This window comes from Papio anubis, chromosome 1, assembly GCF_008728515.1.
Source record: "Papio anubis isolate 15944 chromosome 1, Panubis1.0, whole genome shotgun sequence".
Lineage (NCBI taxonomy): Eukaryota > Metazoa > Chordata > Mammalia > Primates > Cercopithecidae > Papio > Papio anubis.
Window position 1 is genome coordinate 707,002 of NC_044976.1, and position 11,189 is coordinate 718,190.

Consider the following 11,189-nt stretch of genomic DNA (forward strand, 5'->3'; position numbering starts at 1 on the left):
TGCAAGGGAGCCGGACAGAGCCCCTGGTGGAGAGGCGGTGGCCCCCAGGGAGGATACTCCCTGGTGGAGAGGCGGGTGGCCCCCCAGGGAGGGGACAGAGCCCCTGGTGGAGAGGCGGGTGGCCCCCAAGGGAGGGGACAGAGCCCCTGGTGGAGAGGCGGGTGCCCCCCCCAACACTGCTCTGCTGCTGCCAGGGAGGAGTGACCTTCAGTGGATGCCCCATTCTCACCAGATCCTGGGCTCCGAGCCTGGGCCAAATGCTGACCTCAGTGGGATCCAGACCTGAAAGTCCCTCTCTGGGGTGACTTTCTCAAGTGCTGTCCTCAGACTCCCTGGGCTCTCGCAGGATGGCGGGCCCAGTCCCTGCAGGTGCCTCAGCCCAACCACTGAAGCAGATGGCACCGTGGCCCGGGCATCTCTGTGGCCGGAGCTGGGGAAGGAGATGGCCTCCTGGGTCCTATCCCAAGAGCATCCACAGTGGCGTTGCCAGTGAAGGGGTGGAGCTGAGGGACCCCACAGACCCCAGGGCTCGGTGGCTGCAAGAGCTGGGAGGAGCCTCATCCTCCAGGGGCTTCAGGGAGGGTGGAGAGGACTGTGTCCCAGCAGCTGTCCGTTTCCTGCAGTGCTGGCTGCTTGTTAACAGTGAGACTGACAGGTAACCCACAGCTGAGCTTGTGCTTGCCAGAGCCTTCGTCCAAGTAACCCCCCATCCTTTGGGCCTTTCTTTTTTTTTTTGCTTTTTTTTTTTTTTTTTTTTGTAGAGACAGAGTCTCCTGTGTTGCCCAGGCTGGTCGCACACTCCTGGCCTCAAGTGATTTTCCTGCCTTGGCCTTCCAAAGTGCTGGGATTACAGGCATGAGCCTGGCCTGCAGCATTTTGAAGCATGTCTCTAGGGCAGGTGGTCAGCAGACCAGAAGCCACGGCCCCACCACCCAGGCCTCTGTTTTCTCCCTGGTAGAGCAGGGATGGAGCAGCCCCGGCTTCCAGGGTCCCCCTGAGGAAGCCCAGCCCACTCCGTTCTGAGCAATGGGGGTTGGGCAGTTTCTCCAGGTCCAATGGTTCCGTTAGACCCAAGTGGGCTGTAGCACAGTGGACCCTCGGGACTCACAGCGGACCCTCAGCACTCATGGTGGACCCTTGGGGCTCATGGTGGACCCTCAGGTGCTCAGATACTTTCCTCTTAGGAAAGGAGCTATGCCTTGTGGTGACCAGGTCACATAGGAAGGTGAGCCTAACCTGGAACCTGCCCCTTGACTACCTGACCCCTAGTACAGACGGGCAGCGAGTCAGCAGGTGAGGGGCAGCAGCCAAGCCCAAAGGGCCACTGACCACTGGCTGTCCTCTGGTGCAGAGAGGAAAACTGAGGCTTAGAGGGCCCATGAGGCCAGGAAGTAGAGTCAGGTCCCACCGAGGGGCTTCTGCTGACCCAAGACCCTGTGGAGGGCACCTGGAAGTGGAGGGACCTGCAGGTGCCCCGTATCCCCCCAGGGTCTTGCCATCTTCCAGCCCTCCCAACGCCCAGGAGGCTGAGCCTTGGCAAGATGGCAGCTTTTGCCTAAAATGCATCAAACTGAGCAGAAAGAGTGGTGAACAGAGTAGAATCTGCTTGTTTCCAAGGATCAGCGAGAAGGCACATGTGAAGCTCACCCAGGTTCTGTCTGTTTCTGCTCTCGTACAAAGACCCCATATGGAGCCAGTGACAACGAGGCCCGTGGGGAAGGCAGGTGGGTGACTTTCTCAAGTGCTGTCCTCAGACTCCCTGGGCTCTCGCGAGGGATGGCGGGCCCAGTCCCTGCAGGTGCCTCAGCCCAACCACTGAAGCAGATGGCACCGCGGGTCCGGCATCTCTGTGGCCGGGAGCTGGAAGCGAGATGGCCTCCCTGGGTCCTATCCCAAGAGCATCCACAGTGGCTGCTGCCAGTGAAGGGGTGGAGCTGAGGGACCCCACACAGACCCCAGGGCCTCGGGTGTGGCTGCAAGAGCTGGAGGAGCCTCATCCCTCCAGGGGCTTCAGGGAGGGTGGAGACTGTGTCCCAGCAGCTGTCCTGCTTCCTGCAGTGCTGGCTGCTTGTTAACAGTGAGACTGACAGGTAACCCACACAGCTGAGCTTGTGCTTGCCAGAGTTTTCGGCCCAAGTAACCCCCATCCTTTGGGCCTTTTCTTTTTTGCTTTTTGTAGAGACAGAGTCTCTGTGTTGCCCAGGGCTGGACGTGACACTCCTGGCCTCAAGTGATTTTCCTGCTCCGGGGCCTCCAAAGTGCTGGGATTACAGGCATGAGCCTGGCCTGCAGCATTTTAGCTGCCATGTCTCAGGGCAGGTGGGTCACAGACCAGAGCTGACGGCCCCACCACCCAGGCTCCTGCCTTTCTCCCCTGGTAGAGCAGGGACAGCCCCGGCTCCAGGGTCCCCTGAGGAGTTTCTCCAGCCCACTGGGCTCTGGCAATGGGGTTACTCTCCAGGTCCAATGGTTCAAGTAGGACCCAAGTGGCTGTAGCACAGTGGGACTCCTCGGACTCACAGCTGACCCTCAGCACTCATGGTGGACCCTTGGGGGCTCATGGTGGACCCTCAGGTGTTTCCGTAGATGATTTTCCTCTAGGAAAGGAGCTATGCCTTTGTGGGTGACCAGGTCAAGAAGTAGGAAGGTGAGCCTAACTCTGAACCTGCCCCTTGACTACCTGGACCCTGCACAGACGGGCAGCGAGTCAGCAGGTGAGGGGGCAGCCAAGCCCAAAGGGCCACTGACCACTGGCTGTCCCTCTGCAGAGAGGAAAAACTGAGGCTTCAGAGGGCCCATGAGGCCAGGAAGTAGAGTCAGGTCCCACCGTAGGGCTTTGCTGACCCAAGACCCTGTGGGAGGGCACCCCTGGAAGTGGAGGGACCTGCAGGTGCCCAGATCCCCTGTGGTCTTTCATCTCCAGGCCCCCCTCCCAACTACCAGGAGGCTGAGCCTTGGCAAGATGGCAGCTTTGCCTAAAATGCATCAAACTGAGCAGAAAGAGTGGTGAACAGAGTAGAATCTGCTTGTTTCAAGGACTGTGAAGGCACATGTGGTGCTCACCCAGAATTTGTCTGTTTCTGCCTGCATTAAAGACCCCATATGGAGCCAGTGACAACGAGGCCCGTGGGGAAGGCAGGTGAGGATTGGCCCTGGGCTTGCCTGGAAGCACAGGGCCAGCTTGGCTGGCCTAGGGTGGGCTGGTCAGGCGCTGGGTGGGCTGGGGCCAGGCTGGGGCGGAATGACCAGGTGGAATCACCGGACCCAGTGGAACGGAATGGAATGGACTGGACCAGGAATGGAATGGAAGGATAATGGAATGGAATGGAATGGAATGGAATGGAGGGAATGGACGAAGGGAATGGAATGGAATGGAATGGAATGGAATGGACAGGGAATGGACTAGGTGGAATGGAATGGATGGGTGGAATGGAATGGAATGGAAGGAATGGAATGGGTGGGAGGGGCTTGGTCAGGTGTGGGCTGGGCTGGTCAGGTGTGGGCTGGGCTGGGCTGGTCAAGAGTGGGGTGGGCTGGTCAGGTGTGGGGTGGGCTGGTCAGGAGTGGGGTGGGCTGGTCAGGAGTGGCCTGGGCTGGTCAGGTGAGGGGCGGGCTGGTCAGGTGAGAGGCGGGCTCGTCAGGTGTGGAGTGGGCTGGTCAAGTGAGGGGTTGGCTGGTCAGGTATGGGGTGGGCTGGTCAGGAGTGGGGTGGGCTGGTCAGGAGTGGGTTGGGCTGGTCAGGTGCAGGGTCGGCTGGTCAGGCGTGGGGTCAGAACATCCGTGGTGCTCCTGTTCCCGTTCCCGCTGCACGTGTCATTACGTCCTCTTTTCCGCCACAGGTACCATATCCTGTTCTCCTTTGGAAAAGCTCTATTCCACCTGCTACCTAATCTTTGGTGTGCTTGAGCTCTGTAGGCCCGTCTATTTTTATTTTCTTTTTCTTAAAACATTATTTTCTTTTCAGGAACCTGCCAGTTCAGGGAGGCCCATCTTTCTAGAAGGTTAACAGGAACTTCCAGCCTCCAGCCTACTTAGTGACCAGCTGCTGCAGGACGGTGAGCGGCCCCTGCTGTCCACGTCTCCACGGGGGTCACCAAGCACACTCACAGGGTCCCCCTCTCCACCTGGAGCAGAGAATTTGGAGGAGCCCGTCTTGCTGTCTTTTCTGATGTTGTTAAACTATGCTTGGGCCTGCCCGTTGCTCAGAGGAGCTTTCTACACAGCTGGACTTCTGAGGTGGGACCTGTCACGTGCTAACGCCAGCACTCGGAGCAGTCTCTGCCACTGGCAACGTCCTGTCCTGAACATCCCCAATGTGACCTCTCTCCTGAAAGGCCTGGGTGCGACTTATCTGTGAAGCTGGAAGAAAGTTCTGGAACTTCCCCTTCTCCTTTGGTGCAAAGTTACACTAACTGTCATGATGTTGTTGATTTCCATTTTTTTTTTTTTGTTCTTGTTGAGACAGAGTCTCACTCTGTTGCCTGGGTTGGAGTGCAGTGGCGCGATCTCGGCTCACTACGGCCTCCGCCTCCTGGGTTCAAGTGATTCTCCTGCTTCAGCCTCCCAAGTAGCTGGGATTACAGGCACCTGCCACCACAGCTGGCTGATTTTGTATTTGTAGTAGAGACAGGGTTTCACCATGTTGACCAGGCTGGTCTTAAATTCCTGACCTCAGGTGATCTGCCCACCTCAGCCTCCCAAAGTGCTGGGATTACAGGCGTGAGCCACTGTGCCCGGCCTTGATTTCCTTTTTAAGCAGAGTTGAGTCTGTGCACACCAGTGCTGCCTGGGCCTTCCTGAGCACCTGTGGCTGGCATCCCTTCCCATCTCTCCTCCCTGTGGCAGGCAGCAGTCTTGCTGTTCCCCGGCACCTCTGCAAAGCTGCCTTCAGAGCTGCATCTCGGAAGCCACTGCACAGCCACAATGCATGCTGAATGCATCAATATGCAGAATTCACTCACATGTCATACAGTTAGTCAAAAATGTCGAGGCCCTGCCAGGTGGAGAGATGGGGGAGAATACGGATCCCTTCATGAGTCCAAGCCGGGGATACAATCCCCTCAGGCCCCCTCCTCCTCCTGTGCTCCAGGTTTTCTATTTCAAGGCTGCTGTTTACTTCCTTACTGTATGTCAGCTCAGTCATGGATTTTAAACGATGCATATATATATATATACATTTTGCTTGTTTGTTCGTTTGTTTGTTTGACATGGAGTCTTGCTCTGTCACCCAGGCTGGAGTGCAGTGGTGTGATCTCAGCTCACTGCAGCCTCTGCCTCCTGGGTTCAAGCAGTTCTCCTGCCTCAGCCTCCTGTGCTTTCGATATTTTATACAGATTGTTTGCCAGGCACAGTGGCTCACACTCATCGTCCCAACTACTTGGGAGGCTAAGGCGGGAGGATCCCTTGAGCCTAGGAGTTTGAGGCTGCAGTTAGCTATGATCACACCACTGCACTCCAGCCTGGGGAACAGAGCAAGACCCCCATCTCTTAAAAATAATTTAAAAATAGGCCGGGTTGCCGGGCGCGGTGGCTCACGCCTGTAATCCCAGCACTTTGGGAGGCCGAGGCAGGCGGATCACGAGGTCAGGAGATCGAGACCATCCTGGCTAACACGGTGAAACCCCGTCTCTACTAAAAATACAAAAAAATAGGCCGGGTGCGGCAGCTCATGCCTGTAATTCCTGCACTTTGGGAGGCTGAGACAGGCAGATCGCTTGAGGTCAGGAGTTGGAGACTAGTCTGGGCAGCACAGTGAGACCCCTGTCTCTACAAAATGTACCAAAAAAGAAAATTAGCTGGGTGTGGTGGCACGAGCCTATAATCCCAGCTACTCAGGAGGCTGAGGAAGGAGAATCACTTGAGCCCGGGAGGTCAAGGTTGCAGTGAGCTGTGATTGCGCCACTGCACTCCAGCCTGGGTGACAGAGTGAGACCCTGTCTCAAAAATAATAATAATAATACCAATAAAATACATTATACAGATCTTTTATTGTTTCATTGAGAAGATCTTTCAGGTGACCTGATTTACCGTATTGCTGAAAATAGTCATTGATTTACTTAATCATTTGATTTTCATGCAGGGGCCAAACCTGGTCCACAAATACATTACCAAAGTAGGTAACTGCGGCCAGGCGCGGTGGCTCACGCCTGTAATCCCAGCACTTTGGGCAGCCGAGGCGGGTGGATCACGAGGTCAGGAGATCAAGACCAGCCTGGCTAACATGGTGAAGCCCCATCTCTAAAAAAATTAAAAAAAAAAAAAATTAGCTGAGCGTGGTGGTGGGCAGCTGTAGTCCCAGCTACTCGGGAGGCTGAGGCAGGAGAATGGCATGAACCTGGGAGGCGGAACTTGCAGCGAGCCGAGATCGTGCCACTGCATTCCAGCCTGGGCAACAGAGCAAGACTCCGTCTCAAAAAAAAAAAAAAAAAAAGACTCTGTCTCAAAAAAAAAGAAAAAAAAAAAGTAGGTACCGGCCAGACGCAGTGGCTCACACCTGTAATCCCAGCACGTTGGGAGGCCGAGACAGATGGATCACTTGAGGTCAGGAGTTCAAGACCAGCCTGGCCAACATGGTGAAACCCCATCTCTAGTACAAAAATACAAAAAATTAGCCAGGCGTGCTGGCACACATCTGTAATCCCAGCTACTCTGGAGGCTGAGGCAGAAGAATTGCTTGAACCTGGGAGGTGGAGGTTGCAGTGAGCTGAGATTGTGCCATTGCTCCAGAGCAAGATTCTGTCTCAAAAAAAAAAAAAGAAAAAAGAAAAAAGAAAAAGAAAAAAAGAAAGGAAAAGAAAAAAAGTAGGTACCAGCCAGGCATAGTGGCTTACGTCTGTAATCCCAGCACTTAGGGAGGCCAAGGCAGGTGGATCACTTGAGGTCAGGAGTTCAAGACCAGCCTGACCAACATAGTGAAACCCCCATCTCTACTAAAATTCAAAAATTAGCTGGTTGTGGTGGCACACACCTGTAGTCCCAGCTACTTGGGAGGCTGAGGCAGGAGAATCGCTGAAACCCAGGAGGTGGAGGTTGTAGTGAGCCAAGATTGTGCTACTGCAATCCAGCCTGGGCAACAAGAAGGAAACTCTGTCTCAAAAGCAAAAAGAAAAGAAAAGAGAAAATTAGCTGGGTGTGGTGGCACATGCCTATAATCCCAGCTACTGGGAAGGCTAAGGCAGGAGAATTGTTTGAACCTAGGAGGCACAGATTGCAGTGAGCTGAGATCTCTCCACTGCACTGCAGCCTGGGTGACAGAGCGAGACCACTGTCAGCCGAGTGCCGTGCCTCAAGCCTGTAATCCCAGTACTTTGAGAGGCCAAGGCGGGCAGATCACTTGAGCCCAGGAGTTCAAGACCAGCCTTGGCAACGGGGCAAAACCCCATCACTATAAAAAAAAAATACAAAAATTAACTGGGTGTGGTGGCACACAGCTGTAGTCCCAGCTACTCAGGAAGCGGAGGTAGGAGGATGGCTTGGGCCCAGGAGGTCGCGACTGCAGTGAGCTGTGATCACTGTACCGCACTCCAGCCTGGGCAACAGAGACCCTGTCTCAAAAAAGAAAGGAGGCTGGGCATGGTGGCTCATGCCTGTAATTCCATCACTTTGGGGGGCCGAGGCGGGTGGATCACCTGAGGTCAGGAGTTTGAGACCAGCCTGGCCAACCTGTCTCTACTAAAAAAATATAAAAATTAGCTGGGCGTGGTGGTCCGTGCCTGTAATCTCAGCTCCTCAGGAGGCTGAGGCAGGAGAATCACTTGAACCCAGGAGGCGGAGCTTGCAGTGAGCTGAGATCGCGCCATAGTACCCCAGCCCGGGCGACAGAATGAGACTCTGTCTCAAAAAAAAAAAAAAAAAAGAGAAAAAAACATATTGTCCTGGCTGCCAAGGGGCCTAAGGCCACACACATGGCAGTTAGCTCAGCCTTGCACATGCGGGGGTGACGGACCTGAGCCTGGAAGACATTATCTGTGGATATCCACTGTGAAAGTGGCCACTACCAAAATGGAGTCACTTACGTCAAACCCTGAAAAATGGAGCCAGGAGGCCACAAAGGAAGGGCTCTCCCAGGTGTGCCAGGAAAGAAACTAAGGAATTAACTCAAAACCACAGTACTGCAGCTAAGCTGCTTGCATAAGGACGCTTGCCTAACAAGGGCCGTCTTCACCTCCAAACGAATGCCAACTCCTGCAACAAGCCTGATATGGTTTGGCTGTGACCCCACCCAAATCTCCTCTTGCAGTTCCCATAATCCCCACGTGTTGTGGGAGGACCTGGTGGGAGGTAATTGAATCATGGGGGCAGTTACCCCCATGCTGTTCTCGTGACAGTGAGTTCTCAGGACATCTGGTAGTTGTATAAGGGGCTTTTCTCCTTTGCTCAGCACATCTCTCTCCTGCAGCCATGTGGAACTGTGGGTCAGTTAAACCTCTTTCCTCTATAAATTACCCAGTCTCAGGCAGTTCTTCGTAACACCGTGAGAATGGACTGTCACCTGTGCTCTTTGTTTCAAAGCAGCTTAGGTGGGCTTCTCCTTTCTGTGTTTTAGAAGCTTCCCGTCCCAGCCTCTCTGGATGTGCCTGTGGTCTGCTGTAGCATGCATATCCCAAACTGCAATTCCCCGTCATTCCTGGAGAAACCCTTTGGAGAGGCATCTCTCTGTTGTTGTGGCCATCGCGGGCCCATTTCCTGATGCATGGAACATCACTACACCGACACCACGGGTTGCAGCAGAAAGAGTTTTAATCCTCAGGCTGCTGTACAAGGAGACAGCGTGAAGCAAGCAGGCTGCAGGGATCCTGTGGCCGTCCGGGGGTCTCCCCATTGCTTCTGGTTCCCCCAGCCCATTTCTTTGGAATCCTGCTGACTCTGCTGTTTCATCCCTCCAGCCCATGGCTAGAGTCACCCCAAAAGTAGTAGCAGGCAAGTTCCAGCAAGGGACTGCCCCAAACCGTCCTGAGGTGGAGCTGGTTGGTCCCAAAGAAAAGAAGCAGCAAATGCCAGGGTAATAAGCCCAAAGCATTTGTTCGGGGAACTTATGTACAGAGGGAGGAAGCACATCCTTGGGCCGACAGCAAGAGATGGAGAGGTTCCACCTAGGAAGCCTGTACCCAGGGGCTAGAGTGGAGAGTTTTACAGGAGGATTTAATTCGTGTGGCTCTCGTTTCCACATATTTAGCAACATGTTTGATCTTTCAGTGTCTCAGGCAACAACCTAGTTCATCAGTAACAGAATACTCAAGGTCCTGGCCGAGCTTCAAGCCTGCAGGGAAAATATGCAGTGGCCCAGGCTCTGTGCTTCTCAGGCAGGACACAGAGAGAAAGCAGGGGTTCTGGGGAACCTACCAGTAGAAGAGGAAACTGGCCAGACATGGGCCCTTCCCAGGAAGTTACTAGGGGTCTTACTGCAGCAAAGTAAGGGAGTAAAGCCAGAAGGAGGAGGATGCAGATTCCAGGAAACAGCTGTTAACAGAAAAGCCAAACTCTGAAGAAGACATTTTTTCCTTCTTCTTCTTCTTCTTCTTTTTTTTTTTTTTTTTTTTTTTTTTTTGAGACAGAGTTTTGCTCGTTGCCCAGACTGGAGTGCAATGGCGCGATCTCAGCTCACTGCAACCTCTGCCTCCCGGATTCAAGTGATTCTCCTGCCTCAGCCTCCTGAGTAGCTGGGATTATAGGCGTGTGCCACCATGCCCGGCTAATTTTTGTGTTTTTAGTAAGAGATGGTTTCACCATGTTGGTCAGGCTGATCTCAAACCCCTGACCTCGTGATCTGCCTGCCTCGGCCTCCCAAAGTGCTGGGATTACAGGCATGAGCCACCGTGCCCAGCCTAATTTTTGTAGTTTTAGTAGAGATGGGGTTTCACCATGTTGTCCAGGCTGGTCCGAAACTCCTGACCTCGTGATCCACCCGCCTCAGCCTCCCAAAGTGCTGGAATTACAGGCGTGAGCCACCGTGCCCGGGCTCTTCTTTTTTTAAAGAGGGCTTCATTTTGTTGCTCAGGTTAGAGTGCAGTGGTGCGACCTCAGCTCACTGCAGCCTCTGCCTCCCAGGCTCAAGCGATCCTCGCGGAGTAGCTGGAACCACAGGCGTGTGCCACCACACCCAGTTAATTTTTGTGTATTTTGTAGAGATGGGATTTCAACATGTGGCCCAGGATGGTCTCTAAGTCCTGGGCTCAAGTGATCCGATCACCTCAGCCTCCCAGAGGGCTGGGATTACAGGCATAAGCCACCATGCCCAGCTTCACAAAATACTTTCAAGAGGTTTACTTTGAGCCGATATGAATGACTGGGGTTCCCAGGAAAACACACATCCGAGAAGCCTTGAGTAAGTGGTTCTGAAGTGGTTGGTTTACAGTTTGGTTTTGTACACTTTAGAAAGGCAGGAGTTACAAGCAAAGACATAAATACAAAACGAGTTGGTTTTACTAAAAGGTAGGATATCTTGAAGTGGGGGCTTATAGGTTATAGGTGGATCCACCCGGCCGGAAACTGTTTTAAAAATTTCTCTGGGGTCCCCTTGGCCAAGAGGGAATCTGTTCAATTGGTTGAAGGCTGGCTGGGCGCAGTGGCTCACACCTGTCATCCCAGCACTTTTCTTTTTCTTTTTTTTTTGAGATGGAGTCTCACTTGGGTCACCCAGGCTGGAGGCAGTGGCCATCCGCTCACTGTAGCATTTGCCTCCTGGCTCAAGCTGCATTCTCCCACCAGCCTCCAAAGTAGCTGGGACTACAGGTGGCGAAAATTCTCACCATGCCCGGCTAATTCTTGTATTTTTTTTTTTTTTTTTTTTTTTGAGACAGAGCTCACGCCTGTGTCACCCAGGCTGGAGTGTGTGCAGGGCGCTGATCCGCTCACTGCAAGCCTTGCCTCCCAGGTTCAGGTTACTCCTCTGCCTCAGCCTCCGAGTAGCTGGGACTACAGGCTCACCACCACCGCTAGTTTTTTGTATTTTTAGTAGAAACGGGGTTTCACCATGTTAGCTAGATGGTCTCGATCTCCTGACCTCGCGATCCACTCACTGCCTCCCAAAGTGCTGGGATTACAGGCTTGAGCCACCGCGCCCGGCCAATTTTTGTATTTTTAGTAGAGATGGGGTTTCGCCATGCTGGCCAGGCTGGTCTCCAACTCCTGGCCTCAGGTGATCCTCCCACCTTGGCCTCACAAAGTGCTGGGATTACAGGTGTAGGCCA

The 11,189-nt window shown here is 53.8% G+C and overlaps 1 long non-coding RNA gene across 2 annotated transcripts; it reads left to right on the forward strand.

Annotated features, from left to right (window-relative positions):
* Nucleotides 1-64: 64 nt before the first annotated feature.
* LOC103886700 lies at nt 65-4,460 on the forward strand. 2 transcript variants are annotated; one of them, XR_004182202.1, is made up of 2 exons: nt 65-1,724; nt 3,965-4,460. It is a non-coding gene; the product is annotated as an uncharacterized LOC103886700 (long non-coding RNA). The 2 variants fall into 2 exon arrangements; XR_004182203.1 differs by lacking the exon at nt 65-1,724 and adding an exon at nt 3,092-3,139.
* The last annotated feature ends 6,729 nt before the right edge of the window (nt 4,461-11,189 follow it).